This window comes from Macaca mulatta, chromosome 13, assembly GCF_049350105.2.
Source record: "Macaca mulatta isolate MMU2019108-1 chromosome 13, T2T-MMU8v2.0, whole genome shotgun sequence".
NCBI lineage: Eukaryota > Metazoa > Chordata > Mammalia > Primates > Cercopithecidae > Macaca > Macaca mulatta.
Genome location: NC_133418.1, coordinates 85,854,367 through 85,875,788, shown reverse-complemented (window position 1 = coordinate 85,875,788; position 21,422 = coordinate 85,854,367). Strand labels below are relative to the sequence as shown.

At 39.8% G+C, this 21,422-nt stretch overlaps 1 protein-coding gene and 1 non-coding gene across 4 annotated transcripts in view; one reads left to right on the top strand and one right to left on the bottom strand.

Annotated features, from left to right (window-relative positions):
- The window catches only part of SOS1 (SOS Ras/Rac guanine nucleotide exchange factor 1), a 148,653-nt gene that overhangs the window by 88,977 nt on the left and 38,254 nt on the right, over positions 1–21,422 (bottom strand). The window lies entirely within an intron of this gene.
- LOC114671984 (U6 spliceosomal RNA) lies at positions 15,925–16,028 on the top strand. The gene has a single exon (XR_003722189.1). It is a non-coding gene; the product is annotated as a U6 spliceosomal RNA (small nuclear RNA).

The window sequence follows — 21,422 nt, the reverse complement described above, 5'->3', positions numbered from 1 at the left end:
TTAAAAATGTGGTCTGGCTTGCAAGCACATATTTGAATGATACTGACCTAGAAGTCAGGAGTTCTCAACCCTTTTCCCCAGTCACAAAGTTATATGTTCCTGGAGATCCAGTTTACCTAACTATTTCAGCATGTTTTTTCTCATACTGTGGTTACAATACATTGCAGAAATGGGGAAAGGGAGAGGCCGAGGTGATGATAAAAGATACAGTTTATATGATTTTTGCCAGGAACCAGTTAGAACATTTATTCAACATTCTGCTTGGGCAAAACTGAACTCCTATGGGCCTCTGACTGTTGTTTAATTCTACCATTCCTAATAAATGATAAAATCCAGGAAGAGCATATCTCATCAAGTTCACCGGTGTATCTATGGCAGCAAGGACTATGCAGGGCACGTATATTACAAGCTTGAAAAATCTAAATAATATTTGTGAACACAAAGTCACCCTGTATCAAAGGACACAAAATTTGTGACTGTCTATACTTTAGGAATATTGGTGGGCTAATAATCTTTACCTTCTTTCTCCTCAATCATTTCTTTAATTTTTTTTTTTTAAATTAAAAGTTTTACTTAAGAGTCCACACTGGAAAGCAGCCTTGACCATTTCTTCAGTTGAATCTCAGGCCAGTGGCCTCTGTAAAGCTTGCATGTTAATAAACAGCATGATAGTCTTTACTTGCATCCCTTTGTTCCTTACTAAATAAATGGCAAGAAAAGACAGTACCAGGAGAGAAACACTAACATGTTCCAAAACATGCTCAACTCTCCAACAAGTGGGTAGGGCACTTACTGGATGAAAGTGCACAGTACTCACTGGCTCAGAGCACACAATATGGCCTGTCCCACTACACTTCAATAACTGAGAGGGTGTGACAGCCTCAGTGTACAGGGAAAATTTTATAAACAGTGTACTAGACTGGGAGTGGTGGCTAATGCCTGTAATCCTAACACTTTGAGGCTGACCAATGAGGAACAGTTAAGGCCAGGAGTTCAGGACCAGCCTAGGCAACACAGGGAAAACCTGTCTCTACCAAAAAAAAAAAAAAAAAAAAAAAAAAAGCCCAGTAGGCTGGCACATGCCTGTAGTAGTCCCCACCTACTCCAGAGGCTGAGGTGGAAGGATCGCTTAAATCCAGGATGCCAGGGCTGCAGTGAGCTATGATTACACCACTGTACTCCAGCCTGGCCAACAGAGGGAGACCCTGTCTCAAAACAACAATAAAAGATAATATCCTATATAATAATTCTTAAAAAGTACATATATGGCCAGGCACGGTGGCTCAAGCCTGTAATCCCAGCACTTTGGGAGGCCGAGATGGGCGGATCACAAGGTCAGGAGATCGAGACCATCCTGGCTAACACGGTGAAACCCCGTCTCTACTAAAAAATACAAAAAAATAGCCGGGCGAGGTGGCGGGCGCCTGTAGTCCCAGCTACTCTGGAGGCTGAGGCAGGAGAATGGTGCAAACCCGGGAGGCGGAGCTTGCAGTGAGCTGAGATCCGGCCACTGCACTCCAGCCTGGGCGACAGCGCCAGACTCCATCTCCAAAAAAAAAAAAAAAAAAAAAAAAGTACATATATGTATACGTATACATATATATGTATGCATTCATACACATTTTAAAGGCAAACAGCATTGTAACAATCCAGAACTGCATTAAGAGGTACTACATAGATTATGAGCTTTAAAACAAAATTTATTTATTTATTATTTTTTTGAGACAGGGTCTCACCCTGCCACCCAGGCTGGAGTGCAGTGGCGTGATCTCGGCTCACTGCAACCTCCGCCTCCTGGGTTCAAGCAATTCTCCTGTCTCTGCCTCCCTAGTAGCTGGGATTACAGGGACCTGCCACCACGCCCGGCCAATTTCTGTATTTTTAGTGGAGACGGGGTTTCACCACGTTGGCCAGACTGGTCTCAAACTCCCGACCTTAGGTAATCCACCTGCCTTGGCCTTCCAAAGTGCTAGGATTACAGGCATGAGACCTTGTGTCTGGCCTAAAACAAATTTTTCTTAACAATTTAATTTTACAGGTGAAGAAACCCAGAAGGCTTAAATCATTTGCCCAAGAAGTTCTGATCATATTGAGTACAACAATTAGCAATCTGATTATAATTTATCTGTTTACAAGTATCTCCACCCTGTTAGGTGACTGGATGGTTGCACAGTTAAAACAACAGAGAGTGTGTACTAGAACCCAGAATTCATAATTCTGAGTTCTGTGCTCTCCATTCACTATACCACCACACTCTGATTAATGTGTGTAGGTATCAAACCATATAAACTTATTCCTCTTCAATACTTAGCATGACCTTTAAAAAAAAAAAACCTGGAACTTGCAAAAGTTTTCTTTTTGTACACCAATTTGCATGCCCCCAATGGCTTAAACTGTCTTTTCAGATAACCTTTATCTTAATGACCAACATCTTCATTTGGCAGTGAATGCTAACACCACATGGTGGGCTATTTCTATCTGGTTCTCTCAGTCAAGTTCATTTCTGAAAACTCTTTCCTTAGTACTAGGACATACTCTATTCAATTTCTTCCCTACTTTCCTTATTCCTTTTCCATGTCCTTGTAGAGTTCCATATCTTCCTCCATTCCTCCACCCCTTCTACTCTTGATTGTTCACTCCCTTCTCTTCTGCCCCCTAAATAACCTCATTTACTTCCACGTTTAACAGTCACCTGTATGGATAACCCCAAATCTATCCCTAGTCCTGATTTCTCTCCTCAGTTTTAGACCCAAACTTCAAATTACCTGTGAGATAGTTCTACCTATTCTACCAAAATCTTAAATTTAACATGAAAAAAAGAACAACTTAAGTTTTTTAGAAAAACACAATATAGACTGCTCCTGATTTCACTTAGATGTAGTCCTGGAAAACGTAGCTATAATTGGGGGGTTACATTCCAGTTCAAAGCCCCAGCATCACATAAACTATAGCTACAGATTTATAAAACCACAGACTTAGAGTTAAAAGGGACTTTAGAAGTCATTTAACTAAGTCCCTCTATTTACTGTATTTATTTATTTGAGACAGAGTCTTGCTGTCGCCCAGACTGGAGTGCAGTGGTGCGACCTTGGCTCACTGCAACCTCCACCTCCCGGGTTCAAGCAATTCTCCTGCCTCAGCCTCCCAAATAGCTAGGATTACAGGTGCCTGCCACCACGCTGGGCTAATTTTTTTTTAGTATTTTTAGTAGAGACAGGGTTTTACCATGTTGGCCAGGCTGGTCTCGAACCCCTGACCTCAAGTGATCCGCCCACTTTGACCTCCCAAAGTGCTGGGATTACAGGCGTGAGCCACTGCACCCAGACAGTCCCTCTATTTAGACGATGAGAAAGAAAAAGGAGACACCCACAATCCAGTCACTAACTGTAAATACTGAACCCAGGCCTCTTGGCTCTTTCCACTAAACCCTTGACTGTTGAACCTGGAGGAATCTGCAGAGTACCCTAGTAGACCCATAAGTGTAGGGAGTGGATGCCCATGGACCATATCTACTTACATAGTGGGCTTCCATATAAAACTTGGCTTGAAGTATGTTGTCATACTATTTAATACACATCTATCTCACGTCATAAATGCAAATACAGTCCTATAAATCTTTTTAATTTGAAAAGGGAAAATCATCATTGGTTACACAAAGGACCGCAATGTTTATAAGTTATATAAAATATTAAAAATCTGACATAAATCTCAAATGTTAGAGAAGATAATAAATGTTAAAATGAAAATATTTCATCAATAATTCTAATTACCTTTTAAAAATATCAAAGGCCTTTGAAGAAAGGGTCTAGACATCCCAAAACATGTTTTAGAAAGTATTCAAGAAAGTATGATTAAGTTTTTTTGTAAAGTTCATTGTTTTTCAAAGAAGCCCTTGTATATAATTCTTCACTAATATAGCTCCATTTCCAGCTGCTCTTCAATTTACACTTTATGCTGATGCAATCTGAACTATTTGCAGTTTGCTAAAACACGGCATGCAGTTTCACTCACACTGTTCCCCATGCCTGTCATTCATTTTCTTAACTTTTTTTATCTGCCTATTTGGCTTTTTTTTTTTTTTTCCAATTTTTTTTCTTTGTCCTCTTCTTCTAAGCTATTTGAATTTCAAAACCCAGATTACACCCCATTTAGGAAGACTTCCTTGTTTCTTATCTTTAAGGCAGAATTAATCTCATTCATTTAACTGATTTGTTGAATCTATTAAATACCAGACTCTTTGTTAGGTGCTGGATATACAGATATGAATCAAACATAATCCCTGCTCATATGGTCCTTATACTCTTCCCTGGGTTAATCCCTGTACTATGTACCACATTTCTGTTATTGGGTTTATCATGTTGACTTATAATTACACGTTCTCTTGTCTACTTCCTCTTTTGGACAGTGATGTTCCAACTGGGCAGGGCTTTATATACTTATAATTTTCTCCTTTTCACTCTAAACCTCTGACGATTCAGGGGATACTCAAGGCTTCTGTGTTAGAGAGGTGAGGGGAATAAAATATTTCTTTCTTGGAATTAAAACTGAAAAGGTGTGATGGTAAGACTAGAGAGTCTGGTTGTGTTTGGCTGATTTCAGGAGCATAAGCCTTTAAAGCAGAAACCATTCACCATACAAAAACAGTTAGAACTAAAACAGATGTTAATTATATAGAGTTGTATATAGCCACAACGGTGAAAATGCAATGGTTAAAAACAACAATGTGATACTGCTTATAATTCTAGCACATATAATTCAAATGTTGATTAAGTTTGGCACTTTGTATAAGCAAAGCTTTGGAAATTCATATTCAGTTTTATTTATTGGTGGTTACTAATATCCAAAGAAGAACTATTAAATAAATCAAACAAATCATCAGTTGGCTTAAACAGAAAATAAGGCATGATGCCAACCGCACTTCTTAGCTTCTGGACATTAACCTTTCTCACATCTTAAAATCGTCAAATGGGAATCACAAAACTCATCCATGTATTTAAGAGATCGATAAACTGTTTTACCCCCTTGAAAACAAAAATAAAACTTAAAAACTCTTAACTGAAAAACAAAGGCAATGATCCATACTTAAAAGGCAAGCAGAGTACCAACTCCTAAAAATACACAGGCTGTTCTTTATTCTTTCAAGAAGATGCTGTTAGGATATTTCTTTAGACAGCAAACAGAAGTAGTATTATATTTCACATGTAGGCAGAATAAAAACACTTCTATTCCATGAGATAGTGTTACAGCCAAAGTGCTCCATTTCATCATAAATGGTACTCAGACACATTTAATAGATCAAATGATCCAAGTTCTTCAACTCTGTATAGAATAGGTTACCCTGTCAAATCTTACGGCAGTCTTCAGAGGCCATGTACAGCTGATTCTGAGTTGCATGTGTTTATGAGCAATTATAAATAAGCACTTCAAACTGGGTTTAAACTATGTGGGTTTTCCCAGTTTTGCCATTTAATGGCAAAATATCAATTACCTTTGCACCAACCTAATAGTTTTCAAAAAACATTACATTTTATACTTATGTTTACTGACAGAAAATTTCATATACTTTAACTGTATTTTCTTAAAGTAATTTAAATATTACTAAATAATTAACAACAGCCTGAATAAGAATTTTATAGTAATTGTTCTTTTAAGGAGTAATCACTATATTCAATTAAAGATGAAAACTCTGGAATTATAAACTTTCCTTAAGGACTACTCGATTCTATCTGGACAGTTCATTTTGTCTCTAGTAAGTTCCAGCAGATTCTGAAGTAACTTTGTTGGCTGTTATTGTCAGGTTTTATGGAATCTGAAAAGGCAAAGGGATTTAGGTATATATCAATTCCTAGTTGTTTGATAAGTAAGTCCTTCAAGTGTATTCAGGAACCCCTTGGGTAAACTGCCAGAAAATATTATGTTGAATTCTGATGAATCTTTCATATCGCTTGCTAGTTAATGGCTCTCTGGAGAACTGGAAAAGATTCTAAATTATGTTCTGTCATGTCTTGAGCTCAGATCTGCTACTTTTATTTATACACATAAAGACAGAATTTGAGATAAAACTGGTATTCTCAAAGCTAAATAATAAAGATTGGAATCATCAAAATCTCTTTCTTAGTGTTACAATTCTTTAGTCAATGTTTGATGCTTTAGGTGCTTATTTGTCCTCACTCTGAGGTTAAAAACCAAGGCAAAAATCTTCCATCAAGAAATAAAATTTAAGACCAGCTTGGGCTGGGAGCGGTGTCTTACGCCTGTTATCCCAGCACTTTGGGAGGCTGAGGTGGGTGGATCACCTGAGGTCAGGAGTTTGAGACCAGCCTGAGCAACATGATGAAACCCTGTGTGTACTAAAAACACAAAAATTAGCCAGGTGTGGTGGTGCCCACCTATAATCCCAGCTACTGGGGAGACTGAGGCAGGAGAATCACTTGAACCCAAGAGGTGGAGGCTACAGTGAGCCAAGATCATGCCACTGCACTCCAGTCTGGATGAGAGTGAGAGTGAGACTGCATTTCAGGAAAAAAAAAAAAAAAACAGACCAGCCTGGCCAACATGGTGAAACCCCATCTCTAACAAAAATACAAAAATTAGCCAGGCGTGGTGGGGCACACCTGTAGTCCCAACTGAGGCAGGAGAATTGCTTGAACCCAGGAGGCAGAGGTTGCAGTGAGCAGAGATGGTGCCACTGCACTCCAGCCTGGGCAACAGAGTGAGACCATCTCGGGGGGGTAAGAAAAATTAAATTTAAAAAGACAAAAATCAAACAAATCAGAGCACTTACATCTTTCCCATAAACAAACTAAAAATATTTTCTCTGGCTGGGTGCGGTGGCTTATGCCTGTAATCCCAGCACTTTGGGAGGTCGAGGCAGGCGATCAACTGAGGTCAGGAGTTCAAGACCAGCCTGACCAACATGGAGAAACCCCATCTGTACGAAAAATACAAAATTAGCCGGGCGTAGTGGCACGTGCCTGTAATCCCAGGTACTTGGGAGGCTAAGACAGGAGATTCGCTTGAACCTGGGAGGTGGAGGTTGCTGTGAGCCAAGATCGCGCCATTGCACCCCAGCCTGGGCAAAAAGAGCAAAACTCTCTCTCAAAAAAAAAAAAAAATTTGTCAGGCATGGTGGCACATGCCTGTAGTCCCAGCTATTCGGGAAGCTGAGGCATGAGAATCACTTGAAACTGGGAGGCAGAGGTTGCAGTGAGCCAAGATTGTGCCACTGCACTCCAGCCTGGGCAACAGAGCAAAACTCTGTCTCAGAAAAAAAAAGGCATAGAGACCAAGAACAAAATGATGTGTTGGGGCAACTAGGTTGGACCATGGACCAAAGAGTACATGTAGGGAGACTGGAAGGCCCAGGTTGCATATCATGCTAAAGAGTTGGGAAGTGATCAGGGTAGCAGAAAATAATTGTAAGGTTTTAAATGAGACATGGACATTTGGACTGTTTGCTGAAGTAAAAAATGTCAGTATGAAGGATGGGTTAAAAGAGATGAGGCTGAAGGAAACAAAACTAGTTGGAATGATGCCACAGGCTCTGTAAGAAGAGAGAATGAAGACCTGGACCGAGGCAGAAACAGTGGGAGGTGGGAAAGAATGGCCTGTTAAGGTAAAAGGAGGTAGGCTGGGATAACTATTTTTTTGGGTGGTGGGGGCATCAACAAGAGAGAACCACCAACTTAGGATAGGAAATACTAGAAGACAATATTTTCCAGGAAAGATAAGAAATTCAAGTCTGACATGAGTTTAAGGTTCCTGTATTACATCTAGGGAAACAAACCTGAAATTCTTTTATCAAGTGGCTCCTACATTTTTTTCAACCTTTTTTTCTCCTTTAAAAGAAGGAAAGAAATAAAGAAAAGCAACAGTTAATAAATAAAAAACAAACTTGAGAGTCAGGTGTGGTGGTTGACGCCTGTAATCCCATCCACTTGGGAGGCTGAAGTGGGAGGATTACCTGAGTCCGAGACCAGCCTGGACAAAACAGAGAGACTCCTTCTCAAAATATTACAATAAATGTTTAAAATTAAAAAAATTAAAAACAAAGTTGATACTTTGAAAAGTACTAATAGAAAAATTGCTAAAAGATCAAAAAAAAAAGAGAAGGCACAAATATTACTGTATTATACACAAGAAGGAGGGGCATGACTACAAACATAGCAGTTTAAAAAGAGAAATTATGAGAAACTTCAAGAAAAGCTTTAAACATTTAGGTAAAGTGAACAAATTCCTAAAAATTGTAAATTATCAAAACTGACTCAAGCCGGGCGCGGTGGCTCAAGCCTGTAATCCCAGCACTTTGGGAGGCCGAGACGGGCGGATCACGAGGTCAGGAGATCGAGACCATCCTGGCTAACACGGTGAAACCCCGTCTCTACTAAAAAATACAAAAAACTAGCCGGGCGCGGTGGCGGGCGCCTGTAGTCCCAGCTACTCGGGAGGCTGAGGCAGGAGAATGGCGTGAACCCGGGAGGCGGAGCTTGCAGTGAGCCGAGATCCGGCCACTGCACTCCAGCCTGGGCAGCAGAGCGAGACTCCGTCTCAAAAAAAAAAAAAAAAAAAAAAAAAAACACACACACACACACACAAAACTGACTCAAAAAGAAATAAAACATTTCTAATAGTTTTCTAATCATTAAAGAAATTGTATCAAAGGTTTAAAATCTTCCCACAAAGAAGGTAATTTTATCTTTCCAGAAATAGACAATTCCAACCTCATACAATGTGTGCTGTGTACAACTGACACTAAACCAAACCAACACTATCTAGGAAAGAATAACTGCTCATGGACATAGATGAAAAAAAATCATAAACAAAAGTAGCAAACTGGGCCGGGTGTGATGGCTCATGCCTGTAATTCCACCACTTTAGGAGGCTGAGGCTTGAGCTCAAGAGTTCGAGACCAGTCTGGGTAACAAAGCAAAAACCCATCACTACCAAAAACACAAAAATTAGCCAGGCGTGGTAGCACACACCTGTGGTCCTAGCTACTGGGGAGGCTGAGGTGGGAGAATTGCTTGAGCCCAGGAGGCGGAGGCTGCAGTAAGCCAAGATCACACCACTGCACTCCAGCCTGGGTGACAGAGTGAGACCTTACCTTAAAAAAAAAAAAAGAGTAGCAAACCAAATTTAGATATGTTTAGAAAAGATACTACACCATGACTGACTTGGGCTTATTTCAGGAACTGAGACTGGTTCAACAAAAGTAAATCTTTTGTGATTCCTGCAATAACAAAATAAAGGGGAAAAATGACAATAGACACAGAAAAGGTAACAATTCATGGTTCTTAACAAATATATAAGCAAAAACTTAGGTCCTAGAAATAGAAGAACATTTCCTAAACTTGATAAAGGATATAAGCAAAAAGCCTACAACAAAAATCATAATCAAGAGTGCAATACTAAAAGAACTACCTTTAAAACCAGGGACAAGACAAGGATACCTACTATCACAATGTCTACTCAACATTGTCTGTAGGTCCTAGCCAATAAGACAAAAAAGATTGGAAAGGAAGGAATATAACTGTTATTATTTGCAGGTAATATAATTATTCTAATTGAAAACCCAAAAGAATCTATAGAAAAATTACAAGAGTTAATAAGTGAGTTTAGTAAAATTGTTGAAATAATTTATAAAAGATAGTTGTACTCCTACATAAGCAAAACACAGAAAATAGAATTTTTTAATGATAGTTGCAAAAATAAAATACAGTAACCATGAAAATAATCTTATAAAATGTGTCTAAAACCTTTATGGGCCAGGCATGGTGGTTCACGCCTGTAATCCCAGCACTTTGGGAGGCCAAGGCAGGTGGATCACATGAGGTCAGGAGTTCGACACAAGCATGACAAACATGGTAAAACCTTGTCTCTACTAAAAATACAAAAATTAAATGAGTGTGGTGGTGTGCATCTGTAATCTTAGCTACTTGGGAGGCTGAGGCAGGAGAATCGCTTGAACCCAGGAAGCGGAGGTTGCAGTAAGCCGAGATCATGCCACTGCACTCCAGCCCCAATAACAGAGTGAGACTCCTTCTCAAAAAAAAAAAAAAAAAAGATCCTTTATGAAGAAAAATTTTTAAACTTTAATGAACGACATTTAGAAGACCTTAAATAGTATTAATGAAGTACCATAATATCTCATGATGTCAATTCTCCCATACTCTAAACATTTATAATTCCTATTAAAATTGAAACAATTTTCTGAAAAATTGAGATGTTGATCCTAAATTTAGAAGAGCCAAGAACAACTAAGGCACTCCTATAAAGAAAAATCAGGCAAAAAACTATTTTTCCTGTCAGATAAAGACATGATTAAGCTACAATGATTAAGACAGTAAGATATCAGTGCAGAAACAGAAAGACCACCATAATGGAGATCCTGTAGGAAAAGAATATAAAACAAAGAGCCAGTAGTATAGATTCATGAGGAAAGGATGGATCATCCAATATATAGTGCTAGGACATTGGCAAATTATTCCCTATCACATACCATATATAAAAACCAACTGAAAATGGATCAAGTACATAACGGTGATAAGCAAAAGATTCAGAAATGTTTAGTAAAAGCATAGCAGGATATCTTTATAACTTGAGTTAGGAAAGAATTTATTTAAAAAGACACAAGAAGTATAAAATGAAGAAAAATCCTAATTCAATTTCATTACGAACTATTGCTTAATCAACACATCACAAAAAGTGGAAAGATAAGTCACACACTGGGACACATATAACCTACGAAGGAAATATCCAGGATAAATAATGACAAAGTATTTAACAAAAACAAACCCTCAATTTTCTAAAATGGACAAAAGTCATGTACAGACATTTCATGGGAGGGGAAACACAACTGCCCCATAAATATTAGAAAGGTGCTCAGCCTCAATCTCAATCTCTAGCCTCAGCCTTGCATTTATTTGTCTTCAAGTAAATACAAATAAAAACTACAAGACATTATTTTACACCTACTATTTTGACAAAAATTTTAAAATATAAGAGTATCAAGTATTGGTAAAGATACAAAGAAATGTGAATTTTTACCCATTACTGGTGGGAATAAAAAAATAACAATTTGGATTAAAGTTTAACATTATTTAATAAAGTTAAACTCACACACACACATTATGATACGGCAGTTCTACTTCTAAATACATTATAGGAGGGGTCCCCAACACCTGGCTGCCAACCAATAAATCCCCCAAACCCCATTAGGAATCGGGCTGCACAGCAGGTGAGCAGCCTACCAGGGAGCATTACCACCTGAGCTCCATCTGTCAGATCAGTAGGAGCATTAGATTCTCATTGTCATGGGACCGTGAAACCTATTGTGAATTGTGCATGTGAAGGATCTAGGTTGCACACCTTATGAGAATCTAATGCCTGGTGATCTGAAGTGGAACAGTTTTATCCCAAAAACATTCCCCCACCATGGAAAAACTGTCTTCCACAAAACCAGTCCCTGGTGCCAAAAAGGTTGGGGACTGGTTAGGCACGGTGGCTCATGCCTGTAATTCTAGCACTTTGGGAGGCCAAGGCGGGCAGATCATGAGGTCAAGAGTTTGAGACTATCCTGGCCAATATGGTGAAACCCCGTCTCTACTAAAAATACAAAAATTAGCCAGGCATGGTGGCATGCGCCTGTAGTCCCAGTTACTCGGGAGGCTGAGGCAGGAGAATTGCTTGAACCTGGGAGGCGGAGGTCGCAGTGAGCCAAGATCACGCCACTGCACTCCAGCCTGGGCGATAAGAGCAAGACTCTGTCTCAAAAATAAATAAATAAATAAATTGGATGAGGACTGCTACATTATAGAACTCTTACATGTGTGCAACAGATGAACAGGCACAAAAACATTAACAGCAGTGCTTAAAAAGCAAAACTTGGAAATAACCAGAATGTCCATCAACATTAGAATGGACCAATACATTGCTGTAGATTTAGAAAACGAGTATTACTTACCAGCACAAACGAATGACCTAAAAGTTACACACAATAACATAAATGAAATCTCAAAAACATAAAATGAGGCAAAAATATAAGTTACAGAACAATATAAACAATATGATCCATTTATATCAAGTTCAGAAAAAAGCAAAACCAAAGTATATTCATTGTTTATTAATGTATACATATGTGACAAAACTATAAAGTAATTTAAGTACTTGATTAATCTAAAACTCAGCTATTACCTCCGGGGAGGGGAAAGAAGATGCAATCAGTTAGGAAACTACAGAAGCCTTTAAAAATATCAGAAATACTTTTTTTTTTTTTTTTTTTTTGAGACGGAGTCTCACTCTGTTGCCCAGCCCAGGCTGGAGTGCAGTGGTGCAATCTCGGCTCACTGCAACCTCCACCTCCTGAGTTCAAGCGATTCTCCTGCCTCAGCCTCCTGAGTAGCTGGGATTACAGGCATGTGCCACCATGCCCGGCTAATTTTTGCATTTTTAGTAGAGACAGAGTTTTACCATGTTGGTCAGGCTGGTCTCAAACTCCTGACCTCGTCGCCTGCCTTGGCCTCCCAAAGTGCTGGGATTACAGGCGTGAACCACTGTGCCTGGCCAGAAATACTTCATTTTTTAACCTGTATGTTAGGTACATACACGTTCATTTCATTATTATTTAAACCAGTGGTCTCCAACCTTCTTGGCACCAGGGACTGGTTTTGTGGAAGACAATTTTTCTACAGACTTGGGGAAGGTGGGTGGGGAAGCATGCGTAAAGTCAGTGGTCCCCAACCGTTTTGGCACCAGGACCAGTTCTGGGCAAGACAACTTTTCCACACACTCGGATGGGCAGGATGGTTTCGGGACGATTCAAGTGCATTACATTTATTGTTTACTTTATTTCTATTATTACATTGTAATATGTAATAAAATAATTATACAACTCACCATAATGTAGAACCAATGGGAGCCCTGAGCTTGTTTTTCTGCAACTAGACGGTCCCGTATGGGGGGATGGGAGACAGTGACAGATCATCAGGCATTAGATTCTGGTAAGGAGTGTGCAATCTAGATGCCTCACATGCACAGTTCATAATGGGGATCGTGCTCCTGAGAATTGAATGCCTCCACTGATCTGAAAAGAGGTGGAGTTCTGGCGGTAATGCAAGTGATGGTGAGTGGCTGTAAATACAGATGAAGCTTTGCTCACCTACCCATTGCTCACCTCCTGCGGTGCGGCCTGGTTCCTAACATGCCATGGACCAGTATCAGTCTGTAGCCTAAGGGTTGGGGACCCCTGATTTAAACTGAACATTTAAACTGAAGTTATATGCACTCTTAAATGTATATTTCTTTTTTTTTTTTTTTTTTTTTTTTGGAGACAGAGTCTTGCTCTGTTGCCCGGGCTGGAGTGCAGTGGCCGGATCTCAGCTCACTGCAAGCTCCGCCTCCTGGGTTCACGCCATTCTCCTGCCTCAGCCTCCCAAGTAGCTGGGACTACAGGCGCTCGCCACCTCGCACGGCTAGTTTTTTGTATTTTTTAGTAGAGACGGGGTTTCACCGTGTTAGCCAGGATGGTCTCGACCTCCTGACCTCGTGATCCGCCCGTCTCGGCCTCCCAAAGTGCTGGGATTACAGACTTGAGCCACCGCGTCCGGCTTAAACGTGTATTTCAAAGCTTTAAGAAATTAAAATATTATTATTCTAGTTTTGAAAGTCTTAAGTGTTTTCTTCAATGAATGTTACAAAATACAAATAGTATATCACTTTTTTTTTGTTTGAGACAGAGTCTCACTCTGTCGCCCAGGCTGGAGTGCAGTCGCACCATCTCGGCTCACTGCAAGCTCCGCTTCCGGGGTTCACACCATTCTCCTGCCTCAGCCTCCCAAGTAGCTGGGACTACAGGTGCCTGCCACCACGCCCGGCTCATTTTTTCTGTATTTTTAGTAGAGACGGGGTTTCACCATGTTAGCCAGGATGGTTTCAACTTCTTGACCTCGTGATCCACCTGCCTCGGCCTCCCAAAGTGCTAGGATTACAGGCATAAGCCACCGGCAGCACCCGGCCAATAGTATATCACTTTTTAAAGTACACAAAAATACTCCTCTTTTTAATTTGGATGCTGAGTATTAAGAAAAACAAATAAATTGATACAACTATAAACCCGGTCCTGGTATTTAGGCATATGAGATTTTACAAGTTTTTAACTGCAATTTTGTTTTTGCACTGATAGCCTAGTAATAACCAAATTAGAATTTGTTGGCTATCGGCCGGGCGCGGTGGCTCAAGCCTGTAATCCCAGCACTTTGGGAGGCCGAGACGGGTGGATCACGAGGTCAGGAGATCGAGACCATCCTGGCTAACATGGTGAAACCCCGTCTCTACTAAAAAAAAAAAATACAAAAAAACTAGCCGGGCGATGTGGAGGACGCCTGTAGTCCCAGCTACTCGGGAGGCTGAGGCAGGAGAATGGCGTGAACCCGGGAGGCGAAGCTTGCAGTGAGCTGAGATCCGGCCACTGCACTCCAGCCTGGGCGACAGAGTGAGACTCCGTCTCAAAAAAAAAAAAAAAAAAAAAAAAAAGAATTTGTTGGCTATCAATAGAGAATATTTTATAAGCAACAGAAACCATTTAAAAATTTGGAAGAATTGTGATAGGCTAGCTAAAATACAACCTACAAAATAATTTTTGTGAGGCCAGGAACAGTGGCTCACGGGTATAGTACCAGCACTTTGGAAGGCTGAGGCAGGTATATTGGTTGAGCTGAGGAGTTCAAGACCTACCTGGGCAACACAGTGAGACCTTGTCTCTCCAAAAAAATAACCAAAAAATTAACTGGGCATGGGTGGTCCCAGCTACTCAGACCTGTCTCGAAAACAAGAACAAAAAATAATTTTTGTAGCTGTAATGCAAGATGGTGCTTATTTATTAGTAAAGAATGTTCATAGTGGCTGGTTGTGGTGGTTCAGGCCTCAATCCCAGCACTTTGGGAAGTGTAGGCGGGCGGATCACTGGAGGTCAGGAGTTTGAGACCAGCCTGGCCGACATGGTGAAACCCCGTCTCTAATAAAAATACAAAAATTAGCCAGCCATGACAATGTGCAGCTGTAATCCCAGCTTCTTGGGAGGCTGAGGCAGCAGAATCACTTGAACCCTGGAGGCAGAGGCTGCAGTGAGCCGAGATCGCGCCACTGCATTCTACCTTGGGCGACAGAGTGAGACTCTGTCCTCGGAAAAAAAAAGAAAAAGAAAATTTGCCAAGCACGGTAGCTTACACCTGTAATCCCAGCACTCTGGGAGACCAAGGCAGGTGGATTATCTAAGGTTAGGAGTTTGAGACCAGCCTGGCCAACATGGCGAAACCCTGTCTCTACTAAAAATACAAAAATTAGCCAGGCGTGGTGGCAGGTGCCTGTAATCCCAGCTACTTGGAAGTCTGAGGCAGGAGAATCACTTGAACCCAGGAGGCAGAGGTTGCAATAAGCGCCACTGCACTCCAGCCTGGCCGACAGAGCAAGACTCTGTCTCAAAAAAAAAAAAAAAACATAGTTATTAAATATTGGTAAATATTTTTATAAAAATTTGCTTATTCAACCTTTTTGATAAAACCAATTTTTAAAAAAATTTGTGGGTACACAGGTGCGTATATTTATGGGGTACACAAGACACCTGACACAGATATGTAACGCATAATAGTTACATCATGGTAAATGGGGTATCCATTCCCTCAAGCATTTACCCTTTGTGCTACAAACAATCCAATTATACTTTCAGTTATTTTAAAATGTACAATTAAATTACTACTGACTAGTCACCCTGTTGTGCTATCAAATACTAGGTCTTGTTCATTCTAATTACTTTTTGTACCCAGTAGCTATCCCCACAGAGGTATCTTACAGTAATAATCAAATTTTACTTTAAATTTATTTGAGTACAGGTTGAAATCTAGCTATGTCTGAGGCTCAAAAAAGAGCTTAGTGCTTGCTTCGGCAGCACGTATACTGAAAACAAAATGATACAGAGATTAGGATGGCTCCTGCGCAAAGATGACATATATATTTGTGAAGTGTTCCATTATTATTTTTTTTTAATTTTTTAAAAAAAGAGAGCTTAAGGCCAAAAATATGGATCTGGGATTCATCCAGTCACCCACAGGTGTCAAAGTCCAAATAAAAATGTAGATACAAACCTCCAAATTGAACATTTGATTTGGGAAGAAAGAATTGTAATTTGGGGCATAGATGTAGACTGGGTGGTCTTCAGTATGTCCAAACAACAAAGACATGGTTGGGGGTTTTATAAAGAGGAAGAAATGTTCTATGTGGTCTTGATAGAAAGTTTATTGGTATTAGTAAGGCTTTGGGGAGCTGGCAAACTCCAGTTGGTGAGCAAAATTAGTCCCAGAGTTGTAGCAAGTTATCTCAGCAGACGTAGATAAAACTGGTTTTTGTTTATATAAATAGGCAGTTTTAGCGGTGGACTTGCAGAGAATTACATTTCTAGAGCAATGCTACAGACCCTGAACACTTTTTCCCCTTGGCCCCTCTACTGATTTAGTTGGGTATGACAAAAATGACCCAATTCAGATGATTAACTTTCACACAGGTAATAGAAATAGTACAAGTAGATAAAAATCTCCCAGTCCAAGGTGGACAGGAGCAATTTAAAGCAGAATGGAATCTTGGGACACACCTACATCCAAGCAGCAAGCAGATGAAGATGAGGCAAAAGAATCAGGAAATGGTGGTTAGGGTATATTCTTAAGGAAGTCAGAAGAAGTAATACACAAAAGCCAGTCTCCAGGAGCTTCAAATGTTGCAAAACGCCAACAGAGTATTTTTAAACAATTAATGTAGCAATAGCACAGAATTAGTGGCCTTTGAGAGAGGAATATGAATAGAGTAGCTGGAGCAAAACCCAAATTATAAGCAGTTAAGGAATAGATGGTAGGAGGAAGAAGGGAAGAGGGATCCTGAATATAGACTGTTCTTGGAAAAAGTTTATTCTCATACCTTACAAGTAGAAATGCTAACTGATAGACTTTTTGAAAAGTAATCTGGCAACCACTATCGAAATTAAAAATATCCCCTTTGCCTAGAAAATCCACTTTTGGGAATTTATCCTGTAAAAATAAAAGGGTATACATACAAAGATTTTATTGCATAGTGGCAAAAAACAGAAATAATATAAATGACCACCAGTAAGGGAATGGTTGGATACATTGTGGAATATGATTATTATGGGCTAAATAGTGTCCCTCCAAAATTCATATGAAGTCCTAAGCCCCAGCACCTCAAAATGTGAATGTATTTTGAGATAAAGTCTTTAAAGAGGTAATTAAGTTAAAATGAGGTCATTAGGGTAGGCCTGAATCCAGTTCAAGACTGGCATCCTTAATAAGAGGAGGAAATTTGAATACAGAAGAAAGACCATGTGAAGAAACAGGGAGAAGACAGCCATCTCTAAGCCAAGGAGAAAGGCCTCAGAAAAAAACAACCCACCAATATCTTCATCTTGGGCTTCTAGCCTCCAAAACTGTGAGAAAATTAATTGCTGTTGTTTAAGCCACTCAGTCTGTGGTACTCTGTTATGGCACCCCTAGCAAACTAATACAACTATATATGTAGCCATGAAAAAGAACAAATTAGAGCTATTAAGTGAGGTGTTTTTTTTTTTTGTTTTTTTTTTTTTGTTTGTTTGTTTTTTTGAGATGGAGTCTCGCTCTGTCACCTAGGCTGGAGTGCAGTGGCACGATCTCAGCTCACTGCAAGCTCCGCCTCCCGGGTTCACGCCATTCTCCTGCCTCAGCCTCCCAAGTAGCTGGGACTACAGGCACCCTCCACCATGCCTGGCTAATTTTTTGTATTTTTAGTAGAGACGGGGTTTCACCGTGTTAGCCAGGATGATCTCAAATCTCCTGACCTCGTGATCCACCTACCTCGGCCTCCCTAAGTGCTGGGATTACAACAGGCGTGAGCCACCGCCCTGCTAAGTGAGGTATTCTTAAGTGAGAAAACTCACAAAAAAAACGTAAAATACAGGGAATTCTCAAAAAAAAAAAAAAAAAAAAAACACCCACATATACATATATACACGTGTATGTGTAATTATAAATTAAGTACATATTTACACACGAGCATGACAGCATGGAGAGAAATATGGAAGAATATAACCTTTGTTGTCAACATGGGTTATAAATGGTCCTGGGCAAGGCAGGGATGTGAATAGAAAAGGGGGAAAGAATGAATCATTCCTCCCCTAAAGCTGTACTAAAAATTACTCATATTTAAGCACATTTATAACATTTATGTCTATGTGTATATAAAATAAAATATAAATTAATAAAAATTTTCATTGGTATGTGGTTTACGCCAGTGTATATATTAACCATGGGAAAGATATATTTAAAGTCCTTTCCCACAGAAAATAACTACACACATCAAATTCCAAACATGTGTCAAGTGCTAAATTCATATCATTTTTCATATGTTTTGCTTTAAAAACAGTATGACCTTCCTAAACAACTTTTTAAAAATATTACTATGTGATAACAGAGTTCCCACCAATAAAGCAAGGAACTGACTCAAGAAGAGTCTCTGATGGTTTTTTAGTTCCTCTTCAACTATGCTCTTTATCTTCCAAAAGTGGCATGTATCCCTATATCAATGATGTCCTGACACAGATGGGGTGCTTTATCAAATTCCCAGTGTTTTCTCTGCTAGTGTTCCCATCTGTCTTATCCTATTTTTATTTATTTATTTATTTGAGACAGGGTCTTACTCTGTCACGAGGCTGGACTGCAGTGGCGTGTTCACAGCTCACTGCAGCCTTGACCTCTTGGGCCCAAGTGATTCTCCCACCTCAGCCTCCTGAGAAGCTGGGACTACAGGCATACACCACCATGCTCAGCTAATTTTTTCATTTTTTTGTAGAAATGAGTGTCTTACTATGTTGCTGAGGATGGTCTCAAACTCCTGGGCTCCAGTGATCCCAAAGTATTGGGATTCCAGGCAGGGGCAGTTATCCTACCCTATTTTAAGTTTCAATCACATTCTAAGAGGTATATTTAAAGCTGGAATGGCAATTCACAATACATGTGATGTATGTCTACTGCCTATCATTGGCAGTCTTCCTTAAAATGCCAAGAGATGGCAACTGTGATCCAAGTGTCTTTCTACTATCTTCACCAATTAATTTGCTCATAACCTCTAAGCAGTAGATTCTAGTTTCCAGGAAACCAAAGCCATAACAAGCAACGAAAAAAACTTTTCAAATTCAAACTTCTCCAAATAAATCAGATTCCTTGATATATGACCACTTCACAGCAAACTGATTTACTAGATGAACTAAACAGATTTCTTCACATTTACAGAAACTATCATTTCTAGACAATAAAATGGTCAATGTCATCTGTGAATTCCACCTACGAATTTTATCAATTTTTCAGACTTTCTGAGTAATGGAAAGGCTATATCCCAAATATGATACATGCACACATTCAACAGATAGTATAAGAGACACAACCCCCACCCTCAAGGAGCTTAGAAGTACAATAGGGGAACTAGACCATCAAACAAACAATTTATTTAAACATAATAATAAACAAAAGTATAACTATGTAAGAGGCAGAGTAGTAAGAAGGTTAAGTGTGAGCTACATTGTCTACATTAAAATATTTGTTCTTTCAATTACCAGAGTGTAACCCTGGGCAAATTACTCCTTCTGATAATATTACATACCAATATATTGTCAGTCTTTAATAAATGTTACCTGTAGCTATTATTGATGTTCTTGTTAAAGTACAGGATACCATGAGGCTACTAAATGGCCACCTAAGTTAACCTAGTGGTTCTGGAAAAGATTATAGCTGAAAGCTGAAGGGTGAGCAGAATTTAGGTGAAAAGTGTATTGGTGAAGTGAGAGGGATAACATTCTAGGCAAAGGAAGCAGACTGTATACAAGTGAAGGGGAGAGTGAAGGAAATGAAATTAAGAGATAGGGCCCAGATCACTGACCAGATACAGGTGCATATACTAGGATAAGGAATACTGTAAGATGAGCAGATGTTTTCATAAGTGGGAGAGGGAACAAGAGATCAAGAGTTCTGGACTCCATTATGCTTGAGATCTTTGAGACATGCAATTAGCAAACAGGCAGTTTAACATACTACATATTGGGAAGCAAGTCTGGATTACGTTTTTAATAATTTTATCATATAATGCCCTGTCCTATCAAAATAAGAAGTGATTAGATATTAAATCACTATAAAATAAAAATGCCCTTCCCTGACAATTCCATGTTGGTAGACAGGAAAGCTAGAGGAAAATTAGTGTAAAACAGGAACACTAGAAATGGCTTTTCCCCACATCTTTCTACTTTACTAAAACATGGCTGGATGTCCTAGGAAAGGACAGGAGTCTGTTGACTCCTGGGCTCAACTGTGACAAATACATTCTTCAAAAGGGAAATAGTCACGGTTGTGTGTGGTTTTTTTTTTTTTTTGAGACAGAGTCTCATTCTGTTGCCCAGACTGGAGTGCAATGGCACGATCTCAGCTCACTGCAACCTCTGCCTCCCCGGTTTAAGCAATTCTCCTGCCTCAGCCTCCCAAGTAACTGGAATTACAGGCACCCGCCACCATGCCTGGCTAATTTTTGTATTTTTAGTAGAAACGGTATTTCGCCAATTTGGCCAGGCTGGTCTTGAACTTCTGACCTCAGGTGATCCACCCACCTCAGCCTCCCAAAGTGCTGGGATTACAGGCATGAGCCACTGCATCTGGTGACAGTTTTTGAAAATTATACTATTATGCACAAATGGTTGGGTATAGAAGCCGCTTCAATGCAAGGGAAGAGAAGAAAAACAATTCCACAGACTCACAGATCTGCTTTAGATTTCCAGATAAATCACATTATTTAGTATTTTATTAAGTATTCATATAGTAATACTTCATAAGAATACTTTCTTAGACAGAATAAAGTATCTTAGTTTTGTAAATATTAACCACTGCCAACATGGCAAGAACAGTGGCACTGTCATGTAACAGTCATGTTTACAAAATAAAGTCGTCTTAAGTCTATGGTTCATGACTAACTTAGCAATTTTACATTTTTGGGGTGGCAAAACAATTTTTTTTTTTTTTTTTTTTTTTTTGAGACGGAGTCTCGCTGTGTCTCCCAGGCTGGAGTGCAGTGGCGTGATCTCGGCTCACTGCAAGCTCCGCCTCCCGGGTTCACGCCATTCTCCCGCCTCAGCCTCCCAAGTAGCTGAGACTACAGGCGCCCGCCACCACGCCCAGCTAGTTTTTTGTATTTTTAGTAGAGACGGGGTTTCACCATGTTAGCCAGGATAGTCTCGATCTACTGACCTCGTGATCCACCCGCCTCGGCCTCCCAAAGTGCTGGGATTACAGGCTTGAGCCACCGCGCCCGGCCGGCAAAACAAACAGAATATTTACAATGGCCTCAATAACACC